The sequence below is a fragment of the Pungitius pungitius genome, chromosome 6 (genome assembly GCF_949316345.1).
Source record: "Pungitius pungitius chromosome 6, fPunPun2.1, whole genome shotgun sequence".
Lineage (NCBI taxonomy): Eukaryota > Metazoa > Chordata > Actinopteri > Perciformes > Gasterosteidae > Pungitius > Pungitius pungitius.
This window is the reverse complement of record NC_084905.1, coordinates 14,320,024-14,337,348: the sequence shown is the minus strand read 5'-3', so window position 1 is coordinate 14,337,348 and position 17,325 is coordinate 14,320,024. Positions and strand designations below refer to the sequence as shown.

Sequence of the window (17,325 nt, the reverse complement as noted above, 5' to 3'; positions counted from 1 at the left end):
TGTAGGGCTATGAGATAACTGATGTATGCTAAGCTGAAAATGGTGAGATGAGTGGTACATGCAATGAATGCCAAAAATGTGTATGTATATGCTTTATTATTATTATCCCTGCTCCTCCATCTACTGTATGCTCACAAATATGCTTTGGCTGAGCTTGTCCTCGGGGACAAAAAATCAGCTTTGATTGTGAACAACTCTCTGTCTGAATTTATTATAATCTGCCACAAGTGTATAATCACCCAGACCAGGTCCTCTTGTCAACATTTGCATTTTCGTGCAGAGGGTGTTGTTGAAAGTAAATGGTACCTTCTTTCATTTCCCAATTATAATTTAGCATTGTTTGGAATTGTAACAGACATGGCCAACACATTAAGCTTCACAGTGCTGCGTCCTCAGCTTCTTGTGATTGTTAATGAGCCACACAGAGCACTCTGTGGATGAAATAACAACAGAGACGCTATTGCACAATGATATCACACTGGATATAATAATTATTCTACCAGTTAAGAGTTTCTCTTGATCAGCTGTTAGCGGATGTGACTTCATCTCGTCCTGGTTAAGGCGGATCTGATGAAAAAACACAACAAAAAAGCGGTGTGTGGAGAGCATTCACACTCCTCACCCTTGTGACTGTTTCTACAGCCAGCTTGCTTTACTCACATGAAATTCATAAGGAAGAAGCAAGGTAAGGCTGCACATCAATTAACAAGCATATTGATACAAAGTAATTACAGTTTTGACTCTGAGTTAGTATAGCAAGCTAGCCCATTGGAGGAGCTTCAAAGCTGATTCTTAATCTCCAATTAAGGTATTTGAGCTATCACACTGCATTTTAGATCCAATACAACAACGTTGCTGGGATTTCCCTCCGAGCAGATCTAGATCTTTGATTCAATTACCACTCCAATGCCCACATAGCCAGATCCCATTTCTTTGCGTCACGCTCGATAAAAGCTATTCCCAGTCTTTCTGCGCTTTCTGTCCCTCAGCGCTGAAGCTGTTTCTCATTTGTATCATCGGATCTTTAAAGCGCCGGCTATTTCACTTTTTGAAGTGCCTCAGAGAATATGTTATAGTCTAAGCATTGGCTTTACCTGCTATCACATTCACAATCTGAACAGCAGATGGATGCAAGGAATTCTCGTGGCAGCGGTATGAATTGTTTCATTTTCTGGTTACAGAACTTATATAAACTTGAAATATGAATTTAGACACTCAGCAGACTTAGATCTCTTCAGCACCTAATCCCCAAAGAGTTGAGAGGAATTGGGATTAGAGTGCAAACGTTTATGTTGCTTTTCCGCATTGCTCGTAATGCGGCTTCGCCTCTTCATTGCTATCGATGTTCACTCAACGAATTATTACACTTTTTCAAAGTGAATCTTAAGTTAGTGCATTGACATGACATGTACAAAACCCCTGTCTGTTTAAATATGCTGATTTTCAACAATTTCAAACGAGAATGATCAATAGCTGTCATTGCCAGGCACACACACACACACACACTGACACACACATTCCTCCCGAGCCATGTTTTCCTTGATGAAAACGCAGCATCTAAGCGCGGACCACAAAGTCTTTGTTTTCTCTGGTGAAACAGATGGATATGTACATGAAGTCCTTTCTGTCAAAGAAGTAAAACTGTCAGAATAACATAGTGAATAAAAGGAAAGAGTTGCACATGGGGATAAAGTTGGGATAGTAAAAAAGCACAAAAAAATCACATTAAATGAAGTCCATCGAGAGTGGTGAGATAAGAGTTTGAAATGGATGACAGACAATAAAGGCAAAATAGGGATAGAAAAATCAATAGATTTCATACGTTAGTTATTATTAAGGCGTTTTGGTCACTACTTTCCAAAATGATGACCTGCTAAGTCTGGCTGGGTGATAAGTCAGTATGATAATTTATTGTTTATTAGTAGAATTTTTTTGTGTGAAAATATTGGAATATAATGACAATTCCAATCTCCTAAAAAGAAAGCAAGCACATACACAATCAAAGTTCTCAGTCAGCCTGCCTATTATAAGTTCTTAATTCATTATAAAATACTATTGAGCAAAGTATTAAATCCACACAGGGGTATAAAAAAATACCTTTACTATGTCGTTATTTCAGACAGACAGACTCCAAAAAACAAGTTAAATTGTGATGCATATCAATATCGAAATATTAAATGGCAATTATTGAAATAGAAGATTTGGGCCATGTTGCCCTACCTTATTGGGGCAAATAACAGCGCTGCCAGCGGGCTCACTCTTGTTCTGGCTTCGTATTGACATTGTGTTAGCTGTTCTTGAAGGTGACCCTCATCAGATGTAGTCAGCATTGTTCAGTTTCATCATGAATATGTAGATTGTCTCTTTTGCCTCCAATTGAGATGAGATCAATTTGAGGCTGACGGGGATTGACTGTTGAACACCCAGAAATCTCATTGACATGTGTGACAGGCTCTGCCTTTCTCAGGAGGGTGAGAGGAATGTTGGGATATGTGTGTGTGTGTGTCTGTGTGTGAATGTGAGTGTGGGCATAGAGTATAACTGTACTGATTGAGATGCCACGGCTTGAGAGTGGTAATTATAAGAAGTAAATCCTTATCCCTCTAATACCGATAAACTGCCAAACAGAGAAATTTAATTTTGCTGACTTTCAATGCGGAAAGAAAAACAGGGTGCAGATATTTACTGCACAGTAGAGATAAAGAAAGGCAGAGTTTCCTCTCAGGCTCACTCACACAGACACATTGAGCATTTACTGAGTTATTTATGCAGGCATGGATTACCCCTGTAGATAGGGAGAGTTCCCTTATAGGTTTTACTCTTAATCTGCCCCACTTTCATGTTGACCAACGCGCACACAATCAAACCCAATGACTGGTCAGTTGCTGAAAGGCTTGCCTCCTTCTTTTTCTCACAGAGGAGGTATTTGGGCCCCGCTGCCCGTGTCTGGTCGGTTCGTGGCCAGGTATGGTTTCACCTGCCAGGATCCTCTTACTCTGGACAACAAAGAGAGGCCGCTGTACCCTCCCTACACGCACGCACGCACGGACGCACACACACACACGTTGGGTCGACGGCCCAAGAGCAGCAATTCCATTTTCCACAGCGTCCGCCTTGAAAGCGGCACGAGTTGTTTCAGGACGCTCAAAGGAGAAGACAGAGTGTCTTTCTTTATGGGACCTGGAGTTCCCTGCTTTGTCCATGACAGAATCATTCTGTGCTCATAAACTACTGAGCAGTTTTCTCCTGCTGCTGTTTGGGGTCCATCTCTTCAGGCAGGACAGAGCCAAAGATGAATCCGTGAGTAGTGGTTGGTTTTTATAATAACTTGATTCTCATCGACTAACATTTTTCATACCTTCATGTTTTGGCAATATTGCTACTGCTTCAAAGATTCATGAAATTTATCTAGATATATTTATTGGATTTTAAATGATAACCATAGCACTTTATTTGGCAGTAACCTGTAGTTGTTCTTTGTATTTCCACCTAATGTTCATTTAATAAATCGTTTGGTTCAGCTCATATTTCACTAAGATACAGAAGTGGCAAAATATCTTTTAATATTCCCTCTCCAAAGTTTTATTCAGTGTTTTCCGTGTGTGCGACAAGGTTTCTTTCTTTCTCTTGGAAAACTTCAGTCAAGGGCCTCTGTTCTGGGCCTGAAAGCAGACATTATATAAAACTTATGTTGACATTCCACATTACATGCAAGACAATGTTTAAAACGACATGCTTCAATTTTCAAAATAATAAGTAAAGTCAGTACAATTATCAATGACTGGGAAAAACAATACAAAAATATGAATAAAGGAAGCAGTAGAACAACAAAATATCACTATAATAACACTGATTAACCGTGATAACAAAAATATCCAAGAATCACTGTAGATTCAGCAGATAAAAAAAATCCTTCATAACTTCCCTTCCATAAATAAAGTTGCACTGAGAACTTGAATTTGGAGCTCACAAGCTTTGGAATATTTGACAAGGGCCTTAGTCTGCTGCCAACATCCCCTGTTGTGTTTGTTTGAAATTTTAATTACTTTTGGGACGAATTAAAAATACCTAATGCCGATACTGTTTGGTGAGCTTTTTATTTCTTCAAAAGATATTGGTCATCATCCTATGTCACAATTTCAGAATTGCATGAAAGGAGCCTAACTTGTTTAAATAGTGTTTGTCTACATGCAGTGGACAAGGGATCCAGTGGGTCCTCTCAGCGTCCTCTCCCGGTGGCCTCTAACCGCTCCGGGTCTCTCTTCTCCTTTCATCACGCCCTCGGGGCTCCTCCTCAACTCTTCCATCTGGTTCAATTAGCGGGAGTGCGGGGTGGAGCCATGAGGTCTGTCACACAAGCACAGAGCTGCGCCTACAGTATAGAATGCAGCTGCCAAAAAAAAAGAGTCACTCTGTACCTGTTGGGGGTTACGTGGTCTCAGGTGGGACTACTTGGTGGACTTTACTTTAGTTGGAAGCTGCATCAGTGACGATCAGAGTATACAGTCACAATCATTATTCACCCACACTCCTACATATCTCTTTCAACCCTCACTTCACTCCCTGACACATATATTGGACTTCTCTCCTGCATCAGTGTGTTCGCTGTGCATGCATAAGAGTGTGTTGGCACTTCACCTTGGATGAGCAGTCAATGTGCCTCTCTGAGTGTTATTTTGGGGTTCCAGTGCTATCAAACACTCTGCACCCAGATGAGAGCCACTGGGGGATGTTATTCAAACTTTACAAACTGCTATTATTTGTGAGTGTGACGACCTTGTCTTGCTTTACAGCACTGGATCCGATTGTGCCTGCGACACGCAGGTGTAATATATCCATAACACAAAATTGGGGACGTTTCTATCTGGGGGCAAAGTAAGGACACCAGTACGGTGTTCATTTTAGGACATTCTCAGATCTCAGACTCAAGTATCAGACTCAGACGAAAAGACATCAGTTCTCAGACGAAAAGTCCTCAGACTCAGGCAAAACGGGCCACACGCTGAGTGGGCGGAGCCAAGCTTTCCTAGAAAACGGCCGTTGACGTTAATATATTTATTTTTATTTATTTGAGACAAGTGAGTGATCGTAGAGCAGGGGTTGAGACGCTCGCTCCGGACCAGGATGAATATAAAAAATATGACTTTTACTTTGAAGATATTTTAAAATCTGTACAGCAAATTTGCTTGAAATTCATCATGGTAGTAGTCACAGAGGTCCTTTACACAGATACACTGGTCTTTGCCTGGAACTATTGCTAAATCAGTTTTTATTGCAGTCCAAACTTTGAGAAATGGTGCTTTGGAACTAGCAAAAATATGACTTTTACTTTGAAGATATTTTAAAATCTGTACAGTAAAAATGCTTGATATTCATCCTGGTAGTAGTCTAGGAGGTCCTTAACACAGATACATTGGTCTTTGCCTGGAACTATTGCTAAATTTGTTTTTATTGCAGTCCAAATGTGGAGAAATGGTGCTTTGGAACTTGCAAAATATGACTTTTACTTTGAACATATTATAAAATCTGTACAGTAAAAATGCTTTATATCCATCATGATAGTAGTCACAGAGGTCCTTAACACAGGTACATTGGTCTTTGCCTGGAACTATTGCTAAATCAGTTTGTATTGCAGTCCAAACTTTGAGAAATGGTGCTTTGGAACTAGCAAAAATATGACTTTTACTTTGAAGATATTTTAAAATCTGTACAGTAAAAATGCTTGATATTCATCATGATAGTAGTCACAGAGGTCCTTAACACAGGTACATTGGTCTTTTGGTCCCTGGAACTATTGCTGAATCTGTTTTTATTGCAGTCCAAATGTGGAGAAATGGTGTTTTTGAACTTGTAATTTTAGGGCTTTTACTTTGGAGAAATCTACATGTACAGTGAAAATATTGCATTTACTGTACAAGAGTAGTCAGACTGGTCCCTAACTCACATACTTCAGTCATTGTCCAGAATATTTGATTAAATAGCTTTTATTCCGGTTACTTGCTCAATATCGTAAAGGTCAGCATAAACGTGCACTAAAAAAGTGTCGGCTGAGTTGACCGCAGTATTCTTGCTCCGTGTTGTTCAAGCTAACGTTAGCAGTTTTATCGCTAGCTTACGCACTGCCAGAACGGCAGGTGCCGGTGGTCGGTGGTAGGATCCTCTGTCAGAGCGGCACAAGCCGATCTCAGTTGGGTATTTGGCGGCATGCAAAGTTCATATAACGTTAAATGATCCTCATGACCATGGGTTTGCCGTAAATGTTTTTTTCTAACTTTAGAGGCTTTAAAATGAACTCAAAGGGATTCTGTAATTGGTCATAAAGCCTTAATCGAGTAATTTGGCCAATGTTCACAACCTGCTGTTCTGAAAAAGGAACCTCGGACCACTTTTCGCACTCAGTGTCCCTCCTAATAAGGTGAGTTTGCAAGTCATCATTTATTTTTCTTGTCACATTATGTGCTTGACTGGATTTAGAGCTCTTAAATACAATACTAAGTTAGCAAGTACAAATGTCTACTTGTCATTACGACGTTGTTATTTATGTTATAATGGCAGTTCGTTAGCTAGTGATAAAACTGCTAACGTTAGCTTGAGCAACACAGAGGAAGAATGTCGCCGTTTGGTTTGACGCCGTTTGGTTTGACGGAGTTTTGTCTAAGAATGACGGAGGTTTTTCTGAGACCTGACGCCGTTTTGCTTGAGTCTGAGGACTTTTGGCCTGAGAACTGACGCCTTTTCGTCTGATACTTGAGTCTGAGATCTTAGGATGTCCTAACATGAACACAGTACACCTGGTATGTGATTCAGGAGGGAACGTAATGTGGAATATTCCCTAATCCAGCATTGTGAGTTGTTATCTCGTGCATCTGTCTACCTCAAACCCAATTTGACGTGTAGCATATTGGACTGTCAGAATCTTGCTTAAATGTGGTCTTGAAAAAAGTGTAAGGAATATTTCTATTGGTATTTGGTGGAATAGTAAACTGCGCACAAATTGACTAAATCTCAAGTTTGGCTGAACAATGTTTTTTAGTGCTACTGTTCAATCAAATCCCCATATTCTGATTGAAATGGTTCAATACCCGCTGTTTGTTGAACGTTCAAGATCTACTTCAATGGTCAATACTAATAGATGAGAGCGGTTTCATCAGTAACTATTCAAACTGCTATTTGCAGGTCGGCCAAAGCAAGATTGAGTTAATTATGTTTCGTACAGTAAGACTAAATTCTCTGATTCAGGTTTTTATTCATTTTCATAGATTTAAGCCCAATGTCCCTGCTTACTTGCAAGAGGCAGACAGTCTTGTTTCTGAAGATACAACCATGTCATGGCTCCATTTTTGACTTGAGTCTTTTTTAAACTTTTTTTTAACTTTGTGTTTGGCCTAAAGAATGGCAGCCAGGTCAACCAGTAACACAACGGCCGCGAGGGGTGAGTGATGGAGGATGTGATAAAAGCAGAACAGAGGCAGACACTCTTCTGACTGTCAGACAGGGAGAGATGCTAATGATATTCTCCCTTAAGCACTGAGGAAATATAGAGAGAGAAACACTAATGACTCTCAATCTCAGTCTGCAGGTATGCAGACAGCTTGTTAAATCTCACCGCAGAAGAATACGCTGTTATTCAGGAGCTTTGGAGGCAACTACATACGGAACATTAAAAAGGTTTGTGCTATTATTTCATTCATTTCTTATTTCTTTCTTCTTTTTATACCAGTGGCAGGCGATTCCACTTCTACACATGGCAACAGAGTGGTCATTTTCAGTGAGCATCATACTAGAGGTGGTTTCATTCGGTGAAAATGACTTCATTGCAATACATGTCACTGAAATCACATTGTTGTTATTCCTGTCCAACTCTTGGTATATGAAAGTTTCAAAAACATTGCCCATGTTCTGTATTTAGCAGTTCTACCAAAGACAATATCTTTCCAACTAGTTAACTCCCAAACTAATATATCTCATCCTTATTAGTGAAAGGCAAGGCAATTGGCATTATTACGGTGTCTTCCTCTGAGAATGCTTCCTTGACTAAGGGAATCATTAGAGTTTAGAGGATAATTAGACATATTCTGCCAGTTTTAAGCTGTTATACAAGGCGTTTAAACGTAAATGTGACTGTATATATACTTTATATATATATACACACACACTAGGATGATTGACTATTTGTCTCTATAACCTCAATCCTGGATGAGATGAGCAGTTTTGGGGCGAGAGTCAGGCTCATCTGTCACTTTCAGATCCCCTCTCACCCTCTCATTCGCATGATTCCCTTCCCTGCCGTTATGGTTTAACAAACATGCGATAGGGGACTGCAAAAACCAAGACTGAAGTCAATGAACTTAGGGGCACTCACCGTTGGAAGACAAGCACTGTGTGTGTGTGTGTGTGTTGACATAGCATGTGGGCGTGTTAACACAAGCCTATTTTCTTATGTGGATATTTCCACTTTGAAACAGTTGTAGGCCTCCCGGGTTACGCAGCTCGGCTTTGAAACATCTGAAAGAAAACTGTAAGTGCACTTTGATTCAAGTTTATATTTTTTTGTTGTACAGCGCTGTAGAATAGTTTTTTCCAAAACAAATTGTTCAGCGATGACACAGAAGACATTTTCAAGTTATGTATTTGTAAAGACTTTTACAAGAGTTTATTTTATTTTGTTTAGCCCAAAATCGCAAATTTAGAGGGGATTTACAGTCTGTACTCATGCAACATGCTCTGTCCCAAAACCCTCACATCGGCACAGGTAAATGTTCCTCTCAACAGGCGTGATACAATCGAAAATGTGACACCACACAGAAGCTAAAAGGATTTTCAGTTCTGGGCTTTGGTTTAGAAATTTAAATAATTCATCATTGAGATTAAACGGCACTTAAGAAGGTTCCTAACTGAGTGAAATGACCTGGAATTGGCCGCCATGATAAGAGCTGTTTGAATTCTCTAATGCCAAGGAAAAGAGCTTCAATGCTTCCCTACTTAGCTTCTTCAGCATAGAAAACACTGGACCTTCCTTTATGAAGGGAAAAGGAGAATACTCCCTCACACACTTCCCTGCGGCGGTAATTATTATGTTACTATTTAAATTGGGACATATAAATCTGTCACATAACGAACATGACTGAGAAACGCACACCATGCATCGTTGTAACGTTTTCCACCGAGGTCAAGGAATAGTTGTTAGGAAAAGACATTTGGGGGTTCTTTTTTGACAATTCGAATCCACCCCAGATCCCGTCATCCACAACGGATCATGTCTCATCCCCTTCTCGAGTAAAGAACTTGAGTTTCTGTTTCTGAGCTATGAGAGTTTTGGGTTCAAGTACCTGTAACCCTTACACCATGTCTGCTTCAAAAAGAAGTTCCCAAGCTCCCTCAGCCACCTTATTATTTTACTTTTGATAATACTTATTTCTAATACTTGTTGGTACAATTTTTATCTTGTTTCTTTTTACTATGTCTCTTATTTGCTCTTAATTAACTACGCTGCTGTAACTCCTGTTAATTTTCCCGCAGCGGTAAGATTATCTTATTTTGCATTAGATCCCATATTGCGTAAATACTTGTATATAGATGCTAATGTTACCCGTCATAGGTAATGCATCATTAGATAATGACATGGGTCGCTACGCTCTTATTCCTTTCTGAAATATCCAGCATGACATTACCGGTTTGTGTGTGAGTCTTGCAGATTCACGTTAGCTGAGTCCTGGCAGCCTTCCTGGTTAATTTGCGAAGGTCACGTCAGAGCCTTTTAGCTGAGTTTTGAGGTTTTTAGTGTGTCTGCTCTCCGGGTCACCCCTCCTACTGATCTAATCGGCACTGTAATGGCAGGGTTGACTTTGCCGCCGGCTTCCCTGTCCGTCTCACTTTCCCCACCATTTCGTCTCGCCGTCTCTTTCTCTTTATGTGTCTGCCCTCTTTCCCTTCATCTGATTCAACATTTATTTTCCTACATGTGTCTTCTCTCTTCTGCGCCTCCATCTTTTTGTTGTTTTGTTTCCTGCTGTTTGTCTTTCTGGCCAATGTGGACACAAACAGTCTGAATATATCCGTTGTAAGTGTTACCTTTGACTTTGACTCAGAGCCACTCATTCAATATTTCACCCAAATGCTGGTAGATGAGACCTTTAGACATTTAATACTTGTGCATGTGGGTCGATAAAACAGGAGATTTAATAAACTTGTTGATTAGTTTTGTAATGTAATTGTATTGCAACCAGCTCAGCATCACAATTTACCCAGATCATCATGAAGCAATGTGCGTTGAACACCTGGCATCGTTAAGTCAAGGTCTTGGTCGTGGCAAACGCTCAAACTGTAATTGAATACAATGTTCCCAATCAAGGCCACCTTGTATTGATCATGTTGTTGTGTGGTGGAGCAGATACATGTGCATGAGTAACATGAGTTGTAGAGTATATAATCAAATTAACGTGTTACCTCCTTTTATATGTGTAACAAAAATGGAGCATAACAAAAAAAGCTCATTCCCTGAAACACAGTTTTATATCTTAAGCCTCCAGAGGCATATTGTGATTTTCCAACTATAATTAAAAATAACTTGACGTTAGTCAGGCACTGGAGCCCTCAAAATGTCTATAATGTCAAAGATATTACGGACGCCAATGTAGACGGACCCACCGACCTCTTTTATATATATAATATTATATAGGTTTAGTCAGACGCACTCCATGCATTTCATACCCCGTTGTGCCTCAATTTATTCAATGGATAATCTGAACAACGGATTTCGGTATCTGTATTTTAATTGACTTCTATCATATCCACGTGTTTTCTTTATGTGTCTGAAACCATCTCAAGGTCCATAGTTAACACGGAGATAACTATGGTATGCTGTGAGTTGTTCACCTGCTTACCCCTCTTGTGCAGAGCAAAAGGCTTGTGAGCAATGGCTGTTTGTCCCCGAGTGCTTTCTCCGGTCCAAATAAAAATGACCCACTCAGACAGGCTCGTTGAACTAGACCGGGCTCTTGGATTAGTGCCGAGGCATCTTTGACAGCTCCGATTTAGTGAATGATTACATTTTGACATGATCATTTGGATGAATGAGAGTAATACATTTGGCTGGATGTGTTTTATTGTCACTCACAGACCTGTGGGCGGGAGCTATTTAAGTGTTTGCATCTTCCAGTGATGGTACGCTGTAGTCAGTCCTGTGGCAGTTTTGATTTAGTGACTTACTGCTCTGTGGTCTACAGACACTGAGAGGTTTTATTTGCCACAGGGTTTCATTAATGGTTTGAGCTTGGCTACAGGGCTTTACACTAAGCCATTCGCCAATGCTCACACAACTAAGGCAGCAATATCCATCCACTCTTGTTTTCAGATGGTTAACTTTTACATCCATCCATTGCGCTCTTATTAGCAGCCCCCAGCACTCAGCAGTGGTTAACTCGATTAAGTAGCTCCATTATAATCAGCGAGAGCTGGAATGGCAGCCTGAGCCATCATGAAGCTGATGGAAGACTCGGTTGCAGCTGTAACCTGCTGTTTACAAATAACTAGGCTCTATGGGCTCGGGATGGGAGTTGAACAGTTGGACGTTGATTGAGGGGCTGCAATGTACATGCTGCTGCTGCTTCTTCTCATGGGGATGTTGCCCACAGACATAGTGGGTTTGTCTGTTTGGCTCCAATATAGACATTAGTGAAAGGGCAGCAGAATGAGATGAGTTGGAGAGATTTCCAGCCAGGTATAGCACATAGAAACAGACCGAAGAACCCGACAGCCAGACCGCAGTCATGCAGGCATTTTGCACTCAAACACACATTGAGTGGAGTAAATGCAATTACACAGAAACACAGGCGAGCATATAAAACAACACGGTTATTACACTTTCATTATCGGCAATAACAACATCATGATTGCAATGAGAAATGAGAAATTTGGCAATAATAATGTGAATTTTCTAAATGCCGTCTCTTTCGGAAACATTACATTTCCGATTGAATCATAGCTTTTAGTTTTCATATAAAGTGGCATAACCTAATTAACGGTGTTGAAACAGAGTTCTGAGAGGCTGTCTTTGAAGGTTTACCCTCTGCATACAGTCAGTAAACTGTCTCGTGTGTGGAGCAGTTCTTTCTCTCCGCTCTGCGCCTTGGTAGCACATTCACTCTGATCATCATTCAGCTGTTGGCCAGAAACAAAGAAATCAGAGAAACTCATTACTGCTCTCCTGGCCTTCGAGTCGTTTTTCTTTTTTCGAGTGAAAACCTTTCAGAAATAAATACCACATGTGTCTATTATTTTTGTGTGCCTGTGTGTATGTGACGCTTAGGACTGTCTCATAACCTCATAAATCGGACACACTTACGGGTCTTTGACCTTGCCCAAATATGGATTATTTCATCATCCCTTTTCAAGCAGTTCAACAAACACAAGGTAAATTGCCGCTATTGTTCCTATACCCAACACATTTTCACTTCAAGAGACTAGCAGGCCAGTGCATGCATCCAAAATGTTTTGCCTTAGATACAGAAGGATGTATTTGGGTTTTTGTCAAATCTCTTAGATGTATTTCTCTTTCTCATCAGATCTGCTTCCAAGTTGTGCACTCATTGTCTGTCACTACTTTGCCAGAATTGGCCACTGGACAGACATAGGCAGGCAGAGGGCCAGCCAATCCCATTAGTGGCAGTAGATCTCTGCCATCTCTTCTCCTAACTCTCAGTGGCTCAACACCGACAAACTATCTGCCAATATGAGGCCAGTCGAAGCTGAGAGGAAGGCTGATAGTAGGAGTAATTAACGCTCAGCAACACTTGGAATTCTTTGTGTGTTGGTGTGTGAGAAAAGGGAAGAGGAATTGAAAAATAAGACAGACCAAGGGAAGTAGAGAGAGCTCCAGCGACTCCCCTCTGCAATAGAGAATCAAGTGTTGGTAAGGGCGGTTTCTCAGGCCTCGTTAGCAAAATGTTTTCTTATCGGCTCAAAGTTATGAATCGAAATGGAGATCATGAACTGTGGGTATAGGTAACCCATCATGATGGCTGCTTTAAGGTTTAGGGCTTTCAAAGTGAATAGATATGAAAAAAATCCTCTGCATATGTGCATGTAGGAGTGTATGCAATCACAAGTGAGTTTTCCTATTGACGTCAGTATGTAGTTGGCTTTTTAGAACAGATGCTCCAGGGAAACCTTTGCTGCTGGTATATGTCAGTGCTTGCTGTGGCTGTTTTTAAGTGCGTCCTTCAGTCCGCTGCTGTCCTCTGAATCTCCTGTGTAGCATTTGTTGCTAAGTGACAGCTATGGACATTGAGGTTAGAGTACAAACTTACTACAGTTCAATTCATTCCTAAATCCTATACCAGGACATACAAATACAATACAAATTCTAATACAAACAACTCTGACTGCTAAATCTGCGTCAGTAAAAGTCATAATTTTATCTCTATTTAGTTTATTTTTGTTCGTTTTCCACATTGTATTTTTCTTCTGCCTACAGTGAAGACAAAAAGTAATAAAAAGTTTCTGGCAAAGTTATGAATGCATCCTGCACAATTTCTACTGTGCCAAATCATAAAGTTAGAACATGTATAACCTTGACATACTCCAAAGTCCCCCACTTTGAAAATGATTCTCATTTGCAATTGTTTGGTGAGATTGGAGCCCGGTTTATTAGAAATACAAATGTCAGAATGTATCAGCAACACAAGTAGTAGACAGTGACCACACAAGACAGAGCAGACACAGCAAGATAGAGCCATAAAGTCACTAAATTAAATTGTGTTGTTTGCTCCAGCTAGTTTTTCAACCACAATCTAGTAATGTTAAAAAATGCAAATCGAACAGTAGCTGCAAAGATGAACAACACATATCCATTACCGTTAAAACCAAAAGGACACAGGGATGCATCAAAGAACCATATTGGCCTCAGAGAACTTGTCTGATATTGTGCTGTTCAGTTCCAATGAACTGAATTGAGTTCATAGAAAGCGTTGCCCTTTGTGCGATCACCTGTAACATTAAGGTTGTTTGGTCTCCAGACCGTCTTTAGGGAAAGAGTTTGATTCCCCTGTTGAAGTGGAGACCCTCAAGAATCCTGTGTGCAAAACCGGTAAAGTGAAACACCACAATAATGACACTCTAAAAATAGGCTCTAGTCCCCAAACATCTGACACGATCGCACCTATTAACACAGGTAATTACACTCCAAAATCACACACACATACACACACATCTGCCTGCACACATGAGAGGTGAATTTGTATCCATTTGTTAATTCTGGATGTAAAATCAAGCTTTTCTTTTGATCAAGTTATTATTTAGTTGGCATGAGATACAACTGGAAGGTTCTATGTTGAAGACGAGCACTGACGGCTATCTGAGCTCACCTGATTTCAGCTGGATTGCTGATGCTGATGCGGTTGTTGACGACCAGGTGAGTCACAGAGAGGTGAGAACAGGATGGGAAGACAGACTGACTGATGACCCTGCGTTACCATAGTGACCTAGGGAAAGCACTGTAGTAAGTAAGCTGAGAAAGTGAAAAGTGTCTCACACTGTATTGGTCTTTCATAGTGATATTTGTAGCATGGATGTTTACTTAATGGCTGTGTATAAACACACGGCTTTTGACATCACAACTCTATCAACACTGCTTGTGTTGGGGGGAGCTGCTATTGCTTTGTTTCCTTTTATATTGAAGCATAGTCAAGTTGATGAAAGCCCAGCGAGGCTCCATATTGTTTAAACAGTTCCTTTGTCAGGATATCTCTCTATATATATATATATATATATATATATATATTTCTTTATCGGATTTCTATGCAACACAGTCTGTCAAATGCATCCTAATCATTGGGCCACCAGGACAGAATTGCACACAGTTTGTTAATATAACCAACAATTATATTATTATTATTATTTTTATAACAATCTAGCTCCAATAGTTGTCCAGTATTGGAAGAAGTAATTAATGTAACCAGGAAACATAAATACTTAGTGCATTACAATGTGTAGTAAAATATGTACCCAATAAGTCAAATTGATCTATCAATATATTATATTGAATAATTACAAATGATCCATTAACATTTGAACACTAATACTTTAGTTGATCAAGGGGAGGCAATATATAGTATATATATATATACAGTGTATATATATATATATATATATATATATATATATATATATATATTCCTGTTGGCTAGTGTAATCTGTATTGAATAAATAAACCTACTATATGTTTTGAAATAAAAAAATAAATCTGACTGATGAATAATGATTAGCGGTGTAAAAGTAGGAAGTAGCAGAACATTTAAATTCTCAAGTTAAGAACTTGTAAGTTATTGCAATTACAGCATTTAAACAAATACTGATAAAGTACTTAATTACTTTCCCCAATGCAGTTAGTTTGAACTTCCTTTAATGCCTTTCATGTAGATTAGCCATTAGGAACCCAATTTGTTGTCATCGTGTTTAAGAGGCATTGATGGGCATCTCATCGACCCCTTCTATTATGTCGTCACTGGTCGATGTTTCTGTGGATCCCTTACAAACGTCAAACTTAGACATTCTTTGGCCAATTCCTCACCCAGCTTGTGTATGTGTCTTTGTGTGTGTCTTTGTTTGCATTTGTATACTTGTATGTCCCTGGATGCTTAGACAATGACATTCAAAATGAATATAGTACCATGTGACTCACTATCATCGTATATCTAACTTCACTCGGCTGCTTCTTTCGTTTGCATTTGTCACCATCCCAACAACGCAACCACTGCTACTAAGTCCAAGGCAGGGAATCCAGATTGTGTGTGTGTGTGTGTGTGTGTGTGTGAGACAAAATCTGTGTTTCTCTGAGAAATGCTGTGGGGTCACCATGGCTACCAGCAGGCGAGCTTCTCTTGCTTACAGTCACTAGAGCGAGACTTTCCCATGTGGCAGTATCAACAAAAAACCTGTTTGATACACTGACCTTGCACGAATAAAAATGCTGGAAATACAATACAAGAATTATTTTCGATCGCTTTGCTTTTTGTTTTACTGTCTAAAGCTTTTGACATCATGGAGGCTAGTCCTGCTGAATATTGATTTTGTAACCACTGTGAACTGTTTATTTAGTAAAAGGAAAATACCAAAAATCCTTTTTCAGAAGACTTAACCCCTCCAAAGAAAGCCATATGCACTTGGATGGTTTCTGAATGTTTTGAAGAAACCGTTGCAAGGTGTTACAAGGATGACTGTAATTAAAAATTCAATGAATCATCCCTTTATTAGCCCTGATTTATAGAGCGTACACACACACACACACACACACACACACTCACACACACACACACACACACACACACACACACACACACACACACACACACACACAGCAAGAAAGAAAACAGGGGGAGGTGTCAGCTGATAATTGGCATTTTCTCTTTCATGAGTAAGTATTTGTTTTTATGTCAATTAACAAAACAAGGGGCTCAGCTTAATGAGGCTAATGAGGAAGCCCTTCATTTGGCTCTGCTAGTTAAACAATCTGTCAATGAAGGAACAAAACACACGTTTAGTTATATTTGTAACTTGTTGCATAAAAAAGTATTTCAACATTATTTGTTCATAAAATTTGGCAACTCCTCTTTTCAGCCAAAGAAAACATGTTTAATAACATATTTGCGCTCCACCGTGTTAAAACAATCAACATGACTATTTAAATTATTAATCAGGCAGAGTCCTCGGGACTAATATTGACTGTAATCAGATTTACTTTATGGCTGATTATGAATACTCTCTGTTTCCATTATCATCATCATGGGTATGGTTGTCTGTGCAATCTACCCCATAGTGATGTGTTCAGGTTTGATGACGCTGATAAGGCTAATCAGCAATTAGTGCTGTGAAGAGAGAAGGATAGCGGGAATGTCCATGTCTCTGTGTGCTGCGTAAGTGAATTTGAACGCGTTGTTGAGTATGTGTTCACATGTTAGCAGGCCATCAGCCTTGAGTATTGGCTGCGGTCTCCGAGATCAGTGCAGCTCTTCCTGTGGTGGTTGTGGATTGTTGTGGAACAGTCAATTGCCAAAGTAAATGCTCCGTTCCCGTGTTGTAAGCCACTTCGTATAATTATCTGCATTGGCACTAATCCAAATTCAACTCAGGTACAGGAGGGTCCTAGAGGCTAGAAATCTCTTCATTTACATTTGGTCGGTTTAACCAATGCTTTGTTCCTTGTGTGTACGTGTAAAGAATATCTGGGCTGTTCATTCAGAGGATGAGATTTAGTGAATTCTAAATTTAACGTCATGGTGCGTCACCTTTTGACATGACATCTAATTTACTTAAGTGAGGTAGTTACTT

General features: G+C 39.8%; 1 protein-coding gene across 11 annotated transcripts in view; it reads left to right on the top strand.

Moving 5' to 3' along the window:
- The first annotated feature begins 8,447 nt into the window (after positions 1-8,447).
- Positions 8,448-17,325, top strand: part of shank3a (SH3 and multiple ankyrin repeat domains 3a) — a 136,200-nt gene continuing 127,322 nt past the window's right edge. For 10 of the 11 annotated variants that reach the window (XR_005114226.2, XM_037450566.2, XM_037450563.2 and 7 more), the window contains exon 1: positions 8,448-8,518. The gene's annotated coding sequence lies outside the window, so the exon portion shown is untranslated. The remainder of the gene's footprint in view (positions 8,519-17,325) is intronic. The other variant, XM_037450565.2, reaches the window with a different exon arrangement.